Below are 19,707 nucleotides of genomic sequence, written 5' to 3'. Positions count from 1 at the left end.
GTCGAGTTGGTTCATAAAAGGCAGGCTTTTGATGGTGTTGATAACTGCATCCGTAACAATATTTTCATGAGAGTAAAGCTCAGAGTAGTGTTCTACCCAGCGATCCATCTGCTTGGTGCAGTCATTGATTGTTTTCTCTGTTATTGATTTCAATGGGCCTGTCTTCTTTGAAGTTGGACTCAAGGCTTTCTTGATCCCATCAATTAAACTGACTGTTGTACTAACTGACATGATCTCTGCCTTTCAAGTGCCAATGATACGAATCACTTATGAAGAGTTGCCTCACACTGTGGACCTAGTAAATCTATCTTTGTCTGTATCAAGGTCTACACTTAACAATACTTCAGCTGCAAATGCTAATCTAAATCTACAGTTCAATGGTTTCCTGAAAAGATGACAGCATAATGTTGAAATTATTGATGTCAGTCCCTTGTACAGTAGATTCCCTACAGGGCTGCATAATGCACCATTTCCCCTAATGCTAAGGCACTAACCATCTTTGAATTAGTCAAAGAAATCTAGAAATAAAATACATCTTCTCAGGCTCCTTTAATACACTCTGATTTGTAATCTAGCTGTGCATGTATGCAACACTCTATGAAAAGAAATGAAACTGTACTATATGACTTTATAGCAATGTCGGTAAAAGATGCTAATAGACAATTACATCTAGGATAACAATAGAAGTGTTGTTTCAAGGGTAAATCTGAGAACATAATCAACAATAAATGGAATCACAGAGCAAAATAGACAGGAGGCATTTATCGAAGAAAACCGCTACAGCCAGAATCAAACACGCTTCCACACAGCTCAAGTTTCTGCTTTGTCTTCTTTGTTTACCAATGAGCACATTCTGTCTGGAACACACTTCAGTGCCCAGAGACATTTAGTTGCTGAATAATATTACAAGTAAACATGTCATTTCCATTTTACAGCTGGGGTTGCCAAGGCACAGAGGATTTGCCCATATATAGAGCCAGTGGCAGAATCAGGAATAGACTCCAGGTCTCTAGTTCTCAGCCCTGTGCTTATTAGTCTATTAGAATCAAACAATAACCTATCCAATTAAAGCTATGGGAATGGTGGGTGGGAAGACTGAAATTATTAGAGCTGCGGGAAATATTCACAACATGAATCCAGGCTGACCATAACCACAGCATGAAGCCAACAACCTGATTTCATGTTTTCTTGCAAAACCAAAATCCAACCCAGGATCACCAAAATAGTTCCAGAGATTGGATGGTGTGTGTGTGTGCTGGGGGGGGGGGAGGAAGGGGGGTTGTAGAGCTGTGATTCTTCCCTCTCTTCTGACCTCACAGCCATGAGCCATTGGACACATTCACCTCACCAGTGAAGAGTTTTGAAAGTTCATCTATCACCTGCAACCTCTCCCTCTGCTCCATCCTCAAGAAGGGGACATCTGGCTCCCTCCCATCTTCTTCCAATGGTCAGGGAGCGTCAGGTACCCACTCCCATGTACTTGCATCTTCAGAGGGGCCTATTGGTAGGCACCAGAAAACTTCCAAGGTGGCACATGGTCCGACAGCCTGCAGGGGTAAAGGAGCATCTGTGCGAACGAGACATCCTTTGGGATTCACACCTTGGGCAGGAGTGCTAGAAAAGAGAGCCCCATCCCCTCCCTCATACTCCCACACAGGAGGCAGCCATGTTTCAAATACACAATATTTGGTGGAAGTCATCTCTTGGAAATTTACTTAACTGGCTGCAAACATAAAGGGAGAGGGCAAGGGATATTGCTATTGACAGTCCCAGCTGACAGGCCCAGCTGGTGCAGAAAAGGGGGACCATGGTTTTATCCTTGTCCTGCCTGCTGGACAGTGCTGGTGTTTGCAGAGGCATAATGTCTAGTGGCTAGCCAAAAGGATATAGGAGTTACCACTTACAGGTGTTTCCCCCTCACCTTAAGAGACAGAGGCTTGTTGGTTAAATTTGAAGGACATGGGTTCTGCTCTCAGAACCCGGCAGGTGATTTATAATATATAATAGTGTCTATTATATGCAGCACATGGATTCAGTGGGCCTCATTCCCCACTATGTTAATCCAGACATCCCAAGTGTATAGATAGTATAGCCCCTCTAGTTCCTAGGTGGTTGCTCCCCACCTGAGGCCAGTTCCAATTAGGTCCCTAAATATCGATTTAGACATTTAACTTTAGGCACCGAGGTCAGACTAGTTTGACCTCTCTTTATACTGTTACTTTCCAGCCAAGGTATACCACAAAAGTGCATTGAAAAGTTCCTTCCCCACTCATTCTGTCAAACTGACAATATATTTTTATTCCCCTTTCATCGAAGAAAGAATTTTAACACCATCTATCATAAGGGAAAATAATCAACCTGAGAACCCAGAGCAGCCTGAATTCAGAAGTGAGATACTCACAGATCTGTCAATAAAGTTCAGATAACAACAAATAATCTTCAAACATCAACAAATATTTCCCTACCACGAGTCTGCTGTCTACTTGTCAGGCTGAGGAACCATCAAAGTTGGGTGCCAATGCGTTTGGAGCAGGACTTAGTGCACATGTCGAAGAAGTCTAGAAAGGGATTTTATATATGAAAAAGCCCAGCCTATCTGCTGAAATCATTCCTGCAGCTGAGTTTTACAGATAACTGAATCCGACTGAAACGTAGGAGTCTAACAGTCATTAAAATCAAGAGAAGTCAAGTAAAAAACATCCAGCAGATGTGTAGGGAAAGTACGGCACAGAAACGCATCCTTCAGAGGAAGGCGACAGATTATGCCATTGGAGGTAAAAATGCAGATATACAAGTTTTGAGATTTTTTTTAAAAAAATACTGATCGAGAGAAGGAACACAAACGCCCTCTCTTTCCTAGCGAAGAGTCAAACAGAAACAGAGGAACCTCGGGGGAAAAAATGGTTTCACTGGTTTCGTGAAGTATTAGGTAGCACTTCTTTACATTAGTGATTTCCTCCATTCCATACACGACATACATTTTATCACTCATTTTTCAGCACTCCAGTTAAGCTATTGTTTCAGAAAACACCTGCACACAGAGATTTTCCACTGCGCACATTGTTTCAAAGTCCATTTTTTCAAAAGACTGCTATAGCAATTACCAGTGAGTGTCTTCTTCCATTGGGTCTGACGCTGTTATATGCTAGGTGCTTATGTGCTCTGGGACCTCCTTTCTTTCCCTTGAAGTTGGAGAATGGCATGTGTTTCCCTTAAGCAATTTAGAAATAAATGAAATATTTTCATTTCAGAGGAATTAGAAGGCTAAGAGGTGACTGGAATTGTTATAAATACATACCCCGGGAACAAATATTTAATAATGGGCTCTTTAATCTAGCAAAGTATAACATGATCCAATGGCTGGAAGTTGAAGCTAGACAAATTTAGATGGGAAATGAGGGGTAAATTTTTAACAGTGAGAGTAATTATCCATTGGAACAATTTACTAAGGTTGTGGTGGATTCTCAATGACTGACCAGACTGGATGCTTTTCTAAAAGCTCTGCTCTAGGAATTCTTTTGGGGGAAGTTCTCTGGCCTGTGTAATGAAGGAGATCAGACTAGCTGATCCCAGTGGTCCCTCCTGGCCTTAGAGGCTGTGAATATCTGAAATTTGCAATGGAAATTTTCACGTTTTTGGATGAAAACAGAATTTTTCGCCAGTTTGAGATTTTCAAACAAACAAACAAAAAATGATTTTCAATGCTTCATGAAAGAAGAACATAAAAATTTCAAAGGAAATAAAGATTTTCTTTAAAAAAAAAAAAAGACCGTGTTTCATGTATCAGAGGGAAAGTTCTGGGGTGAAATCTGGGAGTTTTGCGGTTGACTTCTGTGGAGCCTGGATTTCACCTTCAACAAGCTGTTCTGAGAAGTCTCTCTTTAGGGATTTTATCAGTGCTGGTCTATATTTCAGACTTGCACATCCTACAATCCATGTCAAAAAGTGAATTTTCCATTTGAGATAGGAGGAAGGTTCCCACTTCAGCCGAGGTATCAACGTCAGAGGTAGGTTACTGTACTGGGATGCACTCCCACCTCACGAGCGCTCCTTGTTTGACTGTGTGTGGGCCTGCACTTTCTCTCCCTGTAGCCCCTCCTTGGCCTTAGGTCCTTAATTAGTCCCTTAGTCTATCAATGGTCTCAGCCCTGGCATTGAGCTGTACTCTAGGGCTTTCCCCTAGAAGCAATGTTCTTGCCCTCTCTGGGCGTTTCAGGTCCTAGCTCTCCTGCTGGGCCACTAAAGAGTCTATTTCCCCTTCTGGGGTGCCTCAAAGTCCAGGCCACTTCCCCCAGTGGCTAATGGGGGGTGGGAGGGACCTAAGCGCACCCACGACTCTGGGTCCCAGCCCAGGGACTCTGTAGATAGCAGCCATCCACCATGTCCCTTTATCTAAGCTGCACCGCTGCTCTGATTCCTTGCATCACTTCCCTGCAGCTCTCCACCCTCTTCACCCTTACCTCAGGGCCTTGTCCTGATGGAGGACCAGCAACCAGCCCACAGCTCCGTCTCGCATTCCCTGCCCCCGCCTGGCTTCTGCTAGCTTTGCTCTATCCAGGGTCCTGTAGCTCCTGCAGCCAGTCACACACCATACACGCTTCTCCAGCCTCAGCAAGGAACTTGGAGGACCCTCTCCACTGCCCTTTTCTGGGGCAGGGTGTGGCAGAACCCCAAGGCCTCCAGCACGATGCCTCAGAGGATCTGGTACACCCTGTCACAGTTACATATGAAACTGTCCAATCTTGATGACATTAAGGAAGACAATGTCGGACAGTTCTTGGCTGGGAATCAAGAGACCTGAGTTCTATTCCCAGCTTTGCCACTAATGTCCTCTGTGACCTTGGGCCAGTCACGTCACTGCTCTGTGCCTCAGTTTCCCCATCTGTAAGATGAGGACAGTGTTACTGACTTTCCTTTGTGAAATGCTTTGAAACCGACAGATGAAAAGCGCTATACAAGAACTAAGTATTTTTATCAAATTAATCGGTGCCCCAGCTGAAAGTCATTCCCCAAATACTTTGGCTGTTTCAGTTGAAGAGCTGCATTTGACAGACAGAAAGCCCCATTACTATGTGTAATCTCCATTCCCTAGGCCATAAATACTAACTCGCTTCTAAACTTTAGATCCTGAAAACACTCCCATTGCCACTTCAATCCGCAGAACTGGGTTCTCTTCCAAAGGCTTGACAGTCACAGCATTTTGCGACTCGCTCTCTACTTCTCCCGTAGCCAAGACCTTCAGTTCAAAAGTTCAAGCTCAACTTAAAAAAGAAGGCCCAGATAGAGATATTTACAATGCAGCTAACTGTACAATAAATACACTCCCTTCAAAACCCCACTATCGATAGCTCTCTGTCTAAGAGCACAAATGCCTGTAAAGTAACTAGCCGCTCCTGACCAAGACATCCTGAAAGAGGATATAACAATTACAAGTAAAAAACATGCCATGATAACCTTTATGTGTATTTTTGCAAAGATAGTTAAGAAGGATACTACAAAGGAAAGCATCCTACAATCCAAAATCAGGAGCTCTTCCCCCTGCCCAGGCCAGAACTAACTGCAGAAACCTAGAGGTGGAAAAGCATTCTATGAGACAGCTGACACTTTATTAACAGCTCCATTAAAACAAATGTGAGTGCATCCAAGCAAACAAGGGGCACTCAGGAAGAGAGTTTTATATTAAGAACTTGGTTGAGTTGAGGGAAGGGGGGTACGTAAACTAGCCAACATGGCAGGGAATATTGGTGACTTTATGTAGAACATGACTGAGAACTTCTGAATTCTGAGCCAGTGGTAATTTGATAAAACTGGCCAAAATAACTAAATAAACAGCAGCGGGCATGCTAGGGAATAACAATTGCCTGGATGCAGAAGTGTTAACATTAGCACTTAGAACTGGCAGAGGAGTTTGAGGAGAGGGAATATGAATGTGTGTGTGGTCCCCTGAAATTGTAAAACTGTGGGGTGAAATCCGGACTCTGCTGGAGTCAATGGCAAAATGCCTATTGATGTCAAGGGCGCCAGGATTTCACCTGCTGTGATTCAGAGTATTGGTCTAGCTAAAAGGAAGGGTGACAAAGTTCAAAGAGAATTTTGCTCCACAAATATTGGTTGATCCCAATCTTACAGGCCTCTTTTCCGACTCCTCTCCCCAGGCCATCTCTCCTAAAAGATTTGTAACAGCCAGAAATCATCCCGTAGAGATAGAGAAAGATGCTGTGATGTGCTATCACTGAACAAGGGGCTCCTACTAACAATCATCCCTTTTTGGCCTGCAATACACCCCACGCATATGTACAAGGGAGGCGTCTATTTGCAGGGAGGAGAGCCAAGGGAATCTTTTCCCTTGGTACACAGTGTTCGTGGACGGGTACCATGGGAGCAGGCCAACAAGCATGCTCTGTGTGCTGTCCTGCAAAGGAACTTGCTTTGAAAAACACGCCATGTGCACAGCTAGGAAAACACAGTGCTCAGCCTGGGGAGGCAGCGGGAGCCAGGGGTATCCTCCTTTAGGAAGCTTTGGAAAATACCTCTGATTTGGGAGCTGCCTGAGCCATTTCAAAGGCAAAACCTTTGCTCTTCAGAGGTGTATTTACGAGCTCCCGGCACACATCATCTCTCACAGGGAAGGTTCAGCAGCATGCAGAGAGGGAGTGAATCCTCTCAGAGACAGGGAAATCACACTGACACCCCTTTCAGGGTGGTGCTGTAATATTAGAAAGAGCCCACAACTTCCATTCTCCATCGGAGAGCTGTGGGAGGAAGGCTGGTCTAGTGGGTAGAGTACTGGTCTGTGATTTAGGGGATGGGGGCTTAATTCCTAGCTCAGCCCCTGACTCTGTGTCCTACCATGGGTCAGTTCACCCTCTGCAAAATGGGGATCCTGTCCTACAGGGATATTGAGAGGATAAAATCCAACAATAATAGTGAGGTGCTTGGCTTGGTAGTGATGGGGACCAGACAGATGTACTGAACCGGTGTGTTTGGGTCATCTGGTTTTCCCCTTTAAGAACTGTAGGTATTTATTATATCCTTCTTTATGTACGGAGTCAGTCAAGCCCTGGTTAACACTGACAAGTTAACTCCAGTCCCAGGATGAGCTTAGGTAGCAGTGGGCTAATGGGACCAGCATTTCTACACGCTTTGTTTTCTTTGTCAGCCACAAGAAGATAAAGCAGCATTTGCTATTACATCAGCAGAACAATACCAGGGTGTAATCAAATGGATGTTCGCCACCGGTTCCAAGTGCTAGTGTCATTGGGTGGTGATGAAAAGTCGTCTTTGGTTTATGAAACTAGACTCCAGTTTGGAATAGCATCAAGGGATATTATTACGTACTTTGTAACTATCATGGGCAAGAGTTGAGATCAGCAGCATGCCACGATTTTGATTTCCAGCACAGACTGCCCTTTTTAAACAACATACAAAAACCGTGGCAGCAAATTTTGGTCTTGTTTTGAGTTATAATCGGTTAGCATCACAGGAGAGAAGAACGGAACAAAAACAAAACAAAAACTGAATTGAATGGTTGTGCTAATCCAGGCAAATCAAGCCCTGGATTCCATTCTATTCCTACTACATCAAAAAATAACAGGAATTTCCAAAACCACAAACCAACAAATCTATGGATAAGTCCTGTATTTAGTTCTCAGCATCACTACTACTCAGTGAATACACCAAATACCAGCATGCTTTTCAGACTATAATCAGTGTGCCTGTCTGGTGCTGACTTGTGAATGACCCCTGGGATGGGAGACAGAAAGTAATCCACACAAAAGAGGCAGCATTTGAATACAAATCATCAGAGACAGCTTCATTAATATATTTTAACAAAAGGTCTAACTCATAGATTCAAAGATATTTAGGTCAGAAGGGACCATTATGATCATCTAGTCTGACCTCCTGCACAACGCAGGCCACAGAATTTCACCCACCCACTCCTGCAAAAAACCTCTCACCTATGTCTGAGCTATTGAAGTCCTCAAATCGTGGTTTAAAGACTTCAAGGAGCAGAGAATCCTCCAGCAAGTGACCCGTGCCCCACGCTGCAGAGGAAGGCGAAAACCCCACAAGGCCTCTTCCAATCTGCCCTGGAGGAAAATTCCTGCCCGACCCCAAATATGGCGATCAGCTGAACCCTGAGCATATGGGCAAGATTCACCAGCCAGATACTACAGAAAATTCTTTCCTGGGTAACTCAGATCCCACCCCATCTAACATCCCATCACAGGCCACTGGGCCTATTTACCATGAATATTTAATTACCAAAACCATGTTATCCCATCATACACTCCCCTTATATTTATTAGTTTCAAGTCTCTTATCCACAAAGATTCCAAAACCCCAGGGATGAAATCAATGGGAATGAAGGGATGGGAGTTGCCATAGACTTCAAAGAGGTTAGGGGTTCACTATATCGTTCAACACATCCCGTTGCTGACATGAAACCATCTCTGGGGTAAAACACACAACAGAGGCTCTACTAAACATCAAAAATGCTACATAGCAACTGAGGCCAGGAAGTGAAAGATACTGGCCAAGTATTTTAAAAGGGACGAATGATTTTGGGTACCCAAGTTGAGATACCTTAAAAGAGTCTGAGTTGAAGAAGGTTCTGTAAGCCTGACCTCTGAAAATCAGGGTCTTAAATTGGCCCCTACATCCATCGAAAGCTCCAGTAGGAATTTAGCTGGGCAAAACGTAATTATCCCAATTAGAATTTGTCCAGACTTTGGGACTGATCCCACTATATCTAAAAATTGCCATAATCCTCAATGGAGAGAACACCATGTTGATGCCTCATCCTAACGCATATTATTACCCAGGCTTGATATACTTTACACCAGTGGTTCTCAACCTGCAGCCCAATCAGCACGCGGCTGAGGCCTATGTCACATCCTCAGGGCCATTCAGGTAGTATATATAACATGGAAATCAGTGAGTAACAGTGCACCCGGTACCATTAATTCCCGTCACAGGAGATCTGCATTTCAGGCCGAATCCAAAATGTATGACAAGGAATTGAAGCATTTCCATTGTCTTCCATGGGCTTTGGATCAGGGCCTTCGCATGTAAAGCCGTGGTTCTCAACCTGTTTACCACTGTGGGCTACATATGCAGCTCTGTATATTGGGGTGGATGCAGCCCACAGTGGTAAACAGGTTGAGAACCACGGCTTTACATGCAAAGGCCCTGATCCAAAGCCCATGGAAGACAATGGAAATGTTTCAATTGCTTGTCACTGATTTTGGATTAGGCCTGAAATGCAGATCTCCTGTGACGGTAATTAATGGTACCGGGTGCACTTATACTCACTGATTTCCATGTTTCTCCTTTAACTAACATCCCTGCAAACTATACCTGAGCTCTGAGAGTCAAGCTGGGTTCTTTCTTTCTCGCCCATGCTCCTTAATACTGAAAGCTAAAGCCTTCAGCACCCCGCCCCACCAGTATAGCCCCACGATGTTCTATAGGTTAGCACAGGATTAACTGATTGGAATCTAGCAAACAATTCTTAGTGAGGCGCAGACGTCAGTTTCCGGATATTGACCGGGCATGTGCCAACAGCAGTAAAAAGGAGCGAAGAGGTCACGAGCAGATCTGGCTGTGAACACACAGGGGGCAGACCTGGCGAGTCAGGTGACTGAGTGGCTTCGCTGAGTAGAAATGCACTCAGTATATCCTTTTGTCTGTGAAAATGATGCTGATGGAGATGTGGGTTAGCAGAGCCAAGTGAATCATGGGCCGGGACAGTTCTCTTTCTCCTCTCTTCAGATCCCAGTGTGCAGGTTTTGTGAAGGTGTTCGCTAAACGATGGTGCTTGCCTTTGTGTGAACCTATAGCTCAGGCACACAAAGGATTCTATAAAGCCTTTCGTACGTGAACATCAAGGGACATCTCCAGTTTTGTATCACTATCTATCGTGTTAAAAACAGGCGTTCACTGTGGTTTGGAACTGAAACAAGAATGTCCCTATTTCTTTCTTCAGCAGTTTACAGACTGAAATGTGTATCGAATGAGAACATAGCTCCACAGCTGAAACATTTATTTCCCCCAAACAATCTCCATGCAGTGGGACTAACAATATTTTTCACTAACGCTTGAGGGCAAATCAAGGACAGACAAAAAAGACCTGCAGTAGATAGCATGTCAGGGTTTTTTCCCTCCAGTAAAAACAGCACTTTTAAATGTAAAATAACTACTTTGCAAGCTCTTTGGTATACAAAGTATGTTTGGGAAGAAACGTCATCATCATTTCAAACTAGAGTCAATGCAAAGCTCTGCGCCTGGGTTATTAAAAGATGTCATCAAAGTTTTACAAGCCCAACACTCAGTCAAAAATGTTTTTATGGGAAAATAACTGCATAAAATAAGCTCAGTGGAGCAGTAAGTGCATAAAATAGTTAATATCAAGAGTCCTGTTAGTCTGCACATCGCTGGAAGATATATTTGTTAAAACACTGAGTCATATTTTTAATGGCCGCACTCACAAAAAGGCCCGCTTCTGCAAAAACACGTTTCCGCATCATGCCGAGTTACCGGTTTCCATTTGCAAAAAATCATTTGAATATAAATAAGGGGGTTTCCTGGGCAATCAGTCCCACCCATATTGCAGGTGGGCTTCTTGCATCCTCAGTTCAAAATCTAGCCCTTGATTTTAGTGTAACTGTATCAATACTGTGTAGAAGGGGCACGACTGAAGGTATATGTGGAGATCAATCCAAAGGGTCTTGAATTCTTGTTGTTGTTTTTTTAAACAGGAATGTTTATGCCCACTTATTCCATGGAACATGCCACTCCCCTGCTTAATGGTGGGTAAGAATATATGTGCAGCAGGCTTCAGCAGTAAGCCAAGTACCTAGGTACGTATCTGGTGGCGTTGTCCTCTTCTTCAACAATTCAAAATCCAGTTCTCCAACCATATCCACCAGACCTCCACTTGACCTAGGTCTTCAGCTTCCGTGGACATCTATGCAAATACATTTTTGGTAGGAATCTCTCGATTACAAACATCTTACGTGTGCCGCTAGAAACATTATTTCACAGATACCTTGATTACAGATGGGTTCCTGTCAGACTTTCAGGAGACTGGAGTGGAGTGTTTTTATGGAGCTCCAATATGAAGATCTGGAATCTAAAACAATGACTTTTGGTAGCCTTTTGCCATCATCTGACAATCTGACAGATTTAGAAATTTTATCTCTAGCTGTACATCCTAACTTCGTAAATGTGGTCAGATATAACCCCCTGATTTTGTAAATGTGACTAGGGTCAATCCCACCCATCTGGGTGAAATTCCTACCCCACCCTCCATTCAGAGATCAACAAAAGGCCTATGGACAACTTAATTCCCATATATTCCCATCTGGAGGGTTTAAGTGGGGCTGATGCTGTGTTGTGCAGTGAACTGGTGCTGTGTAGGAGGGAATTACAGGCTGCATATTCCTTTCATAACATTAAACCACAATAAAGAGCTAGTCGAAATTATTCTATGTCGATTCTACCATTTCACAGATGAGCACCGCTCCTCTGATTAAACAGTGCATAACAAACACAGGTTCAGGTCTTCCAGAGATTTCTGTGCATGCAATTGCTGTTACACGCCATGATTTGTCCTTCGGTTATTCTCATTACAAGCTGCAAACCATTTTCATATGGAGCAGCTCTCCAACTGGTGTTAACCTATAAGCCAGAGCATACAGATGCTTCCACTCTCAGTAAGACTGGGATGCCTAAACTCAAGATGGAGGGCTTGATCTAAAATGATCTTCCATTAGAAGGAGTGAAAGCCACCTGATTCTACTTACTGGTGTGACCTTGAGTTTTTGAGCCAAGGTAAAAAGATGATGGATACTGATGCCTCCCCATCCAGAGTCATCAGCTCATGACAGTATCTAGAACTGTTCATAGGTGTTTTCCTAAGTGTTGTGTGCTCATGCTTAGAAGACTAAAATAATGAGGGGATGAATCTAACCTGAAAAAAAGTATATGAAACGAACAAAAGACCAGCAAACAAATTATGGCGATCAAATGAAATGTTGCATAAAATTGACCATCTTAAGACTTCCTCAATACAAAGCTCTGCTTTTCCCCAGCCCCTGCCACATCAGGGGCTTGTTACAAGGCTACCCAGCCTTTGATATAATTTGCTGCTGACAACCCCTGGTGAACAGAGGATAGCTACAGGGTTGAAGGAGCTTGATTATGTATCAAACAGCAGCCTTTGCCTGCTAAGCAGTTATGATTGATTACTAGACCCACTGCTATAATTCAAAGTCACTGCAAGTCTTCTTCCTGCTTCAGAAGCATTGCCGCGTTCCTTTCAGAAAACGTGTTCCCCCTGACTAACCTAGGGATTTTTAGTCATGAGTCAAGTCTCGCAGACGAGTCAAGGACATGGTGCTTTTAATAACTGCCACTGGAATGATCATCGCTCCCAGGCCCTCACAATAAGTGGAATGTGTAACTAATGCCATCTGGGCAATGAGTTGCAGCCCCCTGTCAATGATGATTAGAAATTTGCCAATCTGGAATATTGCGAATACGTTCTTATGAAGGAACCAAGAGAGGAATTGATTCTTCACTACAGCCGTAAAGCTGCCAGCAAAGCAGCTGACAGTTTGGAAGAAGAGAGGCAAGAGAATATCTTGCCTGCAATCACTCACAGGAACATCCACTTACATTTCAGAGGGCTGGTATCCCCGAATAGACGAATTTGAACAAAGGTACGTTTGTCTTCTAACAGAGCCCAAACTTCAGGGCAGACTCTTGTTATCAGTATGACACTACACCCCATATTCTTTATAGTGATATTATGATATGATTATGATGTATTTTATGCAAGATAAGTCATGTAAAATGCCATTGGAAAGGTTATGATTTGCTGAATATGATTATCCTATTTGTATGCATGTATCATTTTTGAATCTGAAGTTATGACTATTGAGGATGTCTCTGCACTTCAAATTTGTTTACACCTGGGGAACGCCCACTAGACAAGATGCTTTCATTCTAGACAGTGGGTGGGGAATGGGCCATTAGGAAAACAATAAGCCTTAGAAGAAGCTTATCTTCCACCTGGGGAGCCTTCCTGAGGACGCTGCAGACAGGCTCCAAGTAATGGCTGCTATGACTCTACAAAGACAAGTGATGTGAGCACATGTCTCTAGACTCCATCTTGGGATATCAGTTTTTCCACAGTCTGGTCTGGGAACTAAACTTTGGACACAAAGGGCTCCCGCCATGTGTAAAAGTTATATAAGGCAGGGAGTGGCATCATCTGGGGCTCTTCGCTCCCCACACAAGAAGACTCCTAGAAACACCTGAGGAACAAAGACTGAACTGGGGGAAGTACATAAGGGATTTTTAGCCTGTGAATGGAACACCTGGGGATTCCAAGCTGTAAGCAAGTGCAGTTTGCCCCTTAAGAATCTGCAGCCCACTGTATCATCTCTTAGGGTGAGAATCTTCTATGCATATCCAATCTATTTAGTATATTAAGCTTAGTTTGTGGTTTTTGTTTAATTGCTAGGTAATCTGATTTGATCTGTTTGCTAGCCCTTATAATCATTTGTAATCTATCTTTTGCCGTTAATAAATTTATTTTTGCTTTATCTAAACCAGTGTGTCGGAATCATAACTCAGGGGCATAAAGCTATTGCATATTCCTCTCCACATTGAGGGAGTGGGCGAATTTAATGAGCTTACGCTGTACAGTTCCCTGTGGAGGGCAAGACTGTATAATTTCGGTTTACACTCCAGAGGGGGCGTGTGCCTGAGGAGCTGGGAGGTGCTCTAGCTGGAGTCTTCCCAGGCCGGGGCTGGTCAGAGAGCCTGCCTGTATGTATCTGCAGCTGGGTGTGTCCCTACTTGTATGACTGGTGAAAGTGCAGGCTAGAGAGAGGGCTTTGCAGCTTGTCACAGCAGTACAGTGAAAAAGAGAGCCCAGGCTGGTGGGTCAAGGAGGCTCAGTGGTACTCCAGTCCTAGGTGGTACCCCAGGGGGAACCTGTCACAATCAGTTTTACTGAGAGAGCTCTGACACTGAGAATGAAAGTAAAGCAACTAGATCAGTTGCTTTGAGAAATGGGAGGCTTTTTACCACTTCGGATACAGGAAGGATGGAAATGAACGGATGGAAACATTTGACCAGGAAATGGTATACCTCTAAACATAGGCCTACACTTGTATGTCTCTCCCTTGTCTATTTAGACTGGAGGCAGGGCTGTCTGTCTCTATACAATGCCTCACACAATGGGGCCAGTTGTGTTTGAACCAGGGATGCTGAGGATGCTACCGCACCCCCTCGGCTTGAAGTAGTAATAACAAACACCAAATGCCTGGTTTCCATAATTTCCATCCTGAGCTACCTGCCACTATAAAAATTCTTCCAGCACCCCTGAATGGGGCCTCATTCTCAGTTGGGGCCTGTAGGTTTTACCGTAACACAAATAACAATGTTAGCATTATACACATCCTAAACGTTTGCTAGCAGTGGGGGAGAGATGCTACCACTTGGGTAAAGACCCAAACTGAGGAGAAAAATCTGGTGTCTAGCGATGCATTCTCCATACAGACAACTGTGAGTCAAGCAGAGTATAGCCACAGCACGGCAACGCACCACTTTAGTGCATAAATCCATCATGGACAGATGGTTGATTTCACTAAACCAGCCTTAGTTTACACTGGAACCGATCCATTTGGCCGATGCCAAAGAGCTGTGGCTTGTGACTAACCCAGCTTTGCTACTCCATAAATTTCAGGAGACTATCTGTCTCAAGAGGACAATCTTAGGTTTCTAGCATACTCCCCATGTGCATGAGGAATGGATGGGAGTGTATGAATATATGATGGGGGAACAGCTGTGCAAAGGACAACATAATGAAGGATAGCTAGGCTTGCAAAGGAGACGTGGGCAATCATGGAATTTAATGCACCAGGGAAAGGACACTATTAAGCTGCTGCTTTTAAGAATATACCTCTCAGATTATTACAATGCTAACCCTTTGCTTCTGCATCTGCTAGCTGACATTTAAATTATAGCATTAAACTATGCAAATCCTTATTTAAAAGAGGCAAGAGATAAACAAGGGTTACTGACGCTTTAATAGGACATGCTGAAGCCTTGATAGCATATTTTTAAATGTATGCAAATATGCAAAAAAGTATGTAGGGAGTTTGCATATAGTGATGAAACTGTAATAAGAACGGCTGCTTGCACCAATATTCTACCATTCTATTTGACTGATTAGTTTCTTTGTAACACCTGGGTAAAGGGAAAGGTAGCTCTTTGTAGATGTACAAGTCTAATTATTTAAATGGGCTTTATGTATACAATTAATACTAAGGATCCATGTTTGTCACGGAAGTCATGGATTCCATGACTTTCTGTGACCTCCGTGACTTCTGCAGCGACTGGTGCGCTTGGCCCGGGGACAGGCGTACAGGTCACTGCTGGGGCAGTCTCGCCCCACCCCCCAGCAGCAGGAGTTTGGGTGTGGGGGGGGCTCAGGGCTGGGGTGCAGGGCAGTGCTCATCTGGGGGGGCTCCCTGGAAGGGCAACAGGAACTCCCCTCCCTCCGCTCCTAGCTCCACATGCTGCCTCGGCCCTCAGGCACCGCCCCCGCAGCTCCCATTGGCTGCGGTTCCCAATGGGGGCGGAGCGGAGGCAGCAGGTGGAGCTAGGAGCTGGGGTCAGCGCTTCCCAGAAGCTGGGTAGGGACCCCCACCCCACAACTCTGGCGATCCCCCCAGGCTGCCACTCCCCCACGAGTACCTGCAGTGCCCCCCCCCCAGGCCATGCGCCCCAGGGCCGCCCTCCCAAGCCACCCCCCCACCCCAAGTTTTAGTCGGGGGTTTATAGTAAAAGTCATGGACAGGTCACAGGCCGTGAATTTTTTTGTCACCCCCACATACTGTATACAGAGCTACAGAGGACAAAACTCACTCCCAGCTAGTGAAAAACGGAATTTCTTATTGCTTTGATGTCATCAGAGAGTTACCATCCAGGCTTTATGGTTAAGCCAGCGTGTTTGACTTTAGTTTCACTTTTTTATTGGATTGTAAGCATTTTTGGGATCGGCTGATTCCAAGCCTGAATGGCTGACCGGCTGGGCTTACCATCAGTCACAGCTATGTGAGAGATGTCAGGCACAATCGAAGAGCGACTTTCTCACATCAGGCTCTCCTGCACAATGTCTCAAGCCCAGTAAATCACAGAATCATAGAATATCAGGGTTGGAAAGGACCTCAGGAGGTCATCTAGTCCAACCCCCTGCTCAAAGAAGGATCAATCCCCAATTTTTGCCTCAGATCCTTAAATGGCCCCCTCAAGTTTTGAACTCACAACCCTGGGTTTAGCAGGCCAATGCTCAAACCACTGAGCTATCCCTCCCTCCCCTCCTGCATCTTCGTTCTGTAGGCATCTCCACCTCACAGGTGAAATCCTTCCCACAACAAGCACTGACAACCTGTGGCGGTTATGACCCAGGAATTAATCACCATTCCTTCCCCAGTCAATAATGAATATAATTTTCAGACCCCTCATTGAAATTAAACAGGCACCTCTATTTATTATGGAGGCACAGCACTTGCAGCGCACACTTCCGCAGCCTTATTAATCACCCCCAGCTGGCACGTCTGATTAGTATTCTAACACATGTGGTAAGCTGGAGGTTGATTACAGCTGATCCAGTTGATGTTCCTTCAGCTTTCCACTAATGCTGGCCATGTTCCAGACCCTTGCTGATACAGTCAATGTCAACTGTTGCTGCAGCCTTCATTCAGAAGCAAGCCAGGAGGAAATGGGAGGATAAGCCGTTGCAGGGAAGCGGAGCTCACTGGTCTGCCTTTCTGAAGCACCATTGGTGCCTAGGTTGCGGGGCCCAAAGCCAGGATATTTCCAAACACCAAGGTGACATGTGACACAAAGCAGAGTTCAGAGAGAGCAACGGGGAGACAGGGGGGTGTTGGTGTATGGAGGGGGCCTGAGGATGTTCTGCAAGTTCACCCTCAATGAGAGTTGTAATGAACAATTCCTGGAAAGGAGGCGGGATCAGCCCGGCTCGATCTTACCCGACTTCCCCCTCCGGAGAGATTCTTGTTTTCTGTGAAATCAGCGTGGGGGCCAAACATCCCAGCCATGTCCAGGGACAAGCCTGGATAGTTTCATCTGGAGCACAGGGTGATTAAGTATCAATTATTTACATGACAGGAGAACCTCCTGGCCCCAGTCAGGGAGATGGCCATTGAGCTAAGGGACAATCCCAGCTCTGAAGAGCTTGCAGACTGGGTAAAACAAGATGGAGCAGGCCTCTGATCCAGACAGCAGTGTCAGGTCCCCACCTGCAAACTGTCCTGGCACACTTCAGTTGCCACTGATTTGAGCTCACCCTGATTGTGACCAGTATGGGGCAGGCAATAGGACATGGCTCCAGCACATGAGCGATCTCTGAGCCCAGACAGCAAAGGGGCTGCTCCTTAGGGGTGAGCCTGTCCCAAAAGGGACACAGAAGGGGTGATGCTGTCACCCTGCTGCCCTGCAGAGCTGGCTGGGCCTGCAGACAGGGCACAGGGATAGACTGCACAGCAAGGCAGCCGCCCACCCCCTTTTGGTGCAGGGGAAATGTCGGGCGGGGTGGGGGGGGAGACTGTGTGTCTGAGTCACTGCCTCTCTTGGGACTCCCCCGGGGTCAGTGCAGCTCTGCGCCACCCTCAAAAATCCTCCCACTGGCCTTTGATGGGAGCAGTCTGCCCTCCCAATGGGCATTCAATTACTACAAACACCCGAAACAGCCCCACTTCTCAGTACTCTCCAGGAACTAGACACACCCATGAGCCAAACGCAGGTGACACCATCCGGCCTTCGAGTTGCTACGTTTATGGACGACATCCCAATCACAGTGATGGTGGAGCGACTTCACCAACTCTGACGGCATTACTCTGAGTTACGCCCGCGTGACAGAGTCAGAACCTGACCCTGCGCTGGCTCTGGAGAGACTGAAATCACAGGACGGCCCCGAAACTGATATCTAGGTAAAAAGGAGCCACTAATTCCGCAGCTGGAAGAAAGCCCACTCATTAGGTAAATGGGAAGTGGGCCAAATGATTAATTGGGTTGCATAGCTGTAACCAAGGGCCCCGTTCGGCTTGGCACCCTCATCGCTATTCTCAGCAGCGTACTCATGGCAAAGAAAATGCCTCCTGTGGACTTAATCCCAAGCACCTGGAAACTTCTTAAATATTATTAGAACAGATACAAATATTTATGCCACAAACCAAAGACCGGGAGCCATTTTATGAGACCTGCATGCTAGTCTTCATGCTACCGTGGACTGGATAGCACAGCTAAATAAGGAAATTTTGCTACTTTTGTAAACTGTCCAGGTGCTTAAGAACACAAGAACGGCCCTACTGGATCAGACCTATGGTCCACCTAGCCCAGTATCCTGTCTTCTGACAGTGGCCAATGCCAGGTGCTTCAGAAGGAATGAACAGAACAGGGCAATTATCGAGTGATCCATCCCTGTTGTCCAGGTTTTGCTTCTGGCAGTCAGAGCATGGGGTTGCATCCCTGACCATCCTGGCTAATAGCCACTGATGAACCTATCCTCCCTGAATTTATCTAATTCTTTTTTAAACCAGTTTATACTTTTGGCCTTTACAACATCCCCTGGCAAGGAGTTCCACAGCATCTTACCATGGGAACCCCAGATCTGAGAACACTGGGCCTGTGCAGATGGCTTTCAGGCCTGAGAATTGCATGGCTACAAGGACACTAAGTTAATGAGATCCAAAATATGGCAGAGTTGCAGTTTATATTTACCAAGCGAAGAGCCACGAGCCATCACCACCTGGGTTTTAATAGCACCTGCATGCATTCCGACGGGTTTGCCTGGGGGACCATATTTCTTATTGGATCCAGTGGAATCACTGTGGGGCAGCATCCTTTATATTCACGGTGGGAAGATGGGTCCTAGGACTGTCTCAGGTAAGATAGTGCTTAGACCCTGCAGCAGCCTTGCCTGTGGTTTGCATGGATCTCCACAAGTCAATGGGCTGAATACAAAAGGTGTCTATTTTCAGGCACGTTTTATATTACCAGAAGTTACTGATGAGACCAAAGTCGTCCTCTCCACCGTTCATGCCAGATGAACTCGGACCGTACCATGCAAACGAGAGAGACAGTCCCAGCATCTGCAGAGAACGGGTGGAAAACTCTGTGTCACTGGGTCAGCCCCTATAATGGGCATGTTTCTCAACAAAGAACTGGCTACTTTAACATCCACACATAAAAGCGGACAGAGTAGCAGGAGAGAGACTGCTGAAAGCTGATTGCTGAGCTTTACAGTGTATTTTTAGCCCCAGCATTTAATGATTTGGAGACAGTTTTAACTACAAACCACAAATCCATCAAAATGCACTTTTATTTAAAGAGGAAATCCCAACTTTGTAGCTGTGAAGTCCAATTATTTGGTTTTATACCATCCTGTATATTTATAGATTAGAACAGATTACAGGGAGTCGAGGAGGGGGTGGGGGGATAACGTGACAGTAGCTGGGAGCACTTACTCATTCAAACATGAAAGCCTACAATGACTTGTGTAAACTTGTAATAAACAAGGCATGCCTGTGTGCTTGGGTTGCTGATACTTTGAAAATAAAGTCTACGTGCTCTAAAAGCCTGCAGAAAGGATAACTCCGGGTGTTA

General features: G+C 45.2%; 1 protein-coding gene across 4 annotated transcripts in view; it reads right to left on the bottom strand.

Annotated features, from left to right (window-relative positions):
* Window positions 1-19,707, bottom strand: part of MDGA2 (MAM domain containing glycosylphosphatidylinositol anchor 2) — a 644,994-nt gene that overhangs the window by 562,531 nt on the left and 62,756 nt on the right. The gene's annotated exons all lie outside the window — the stretch shown is intronic.

This window comes from Natator depressus, chromosome 6, assembly GCF_965152275.1.
Source record: "Natator depressus isolate rNatDep1 chromosome 6, rNatDep2.hap1, whole genome shotgun sequence".
NCBI lineage: Eukaryota > Metazoa > Chordata > Testudines > Cheloniidae > Natator > Natator depressus.
The sequence above is the reverse complement of the archived record's forward strand: the minus strand, read 5'-3'. Positions and strand labels throughout refer to the sequence as shown.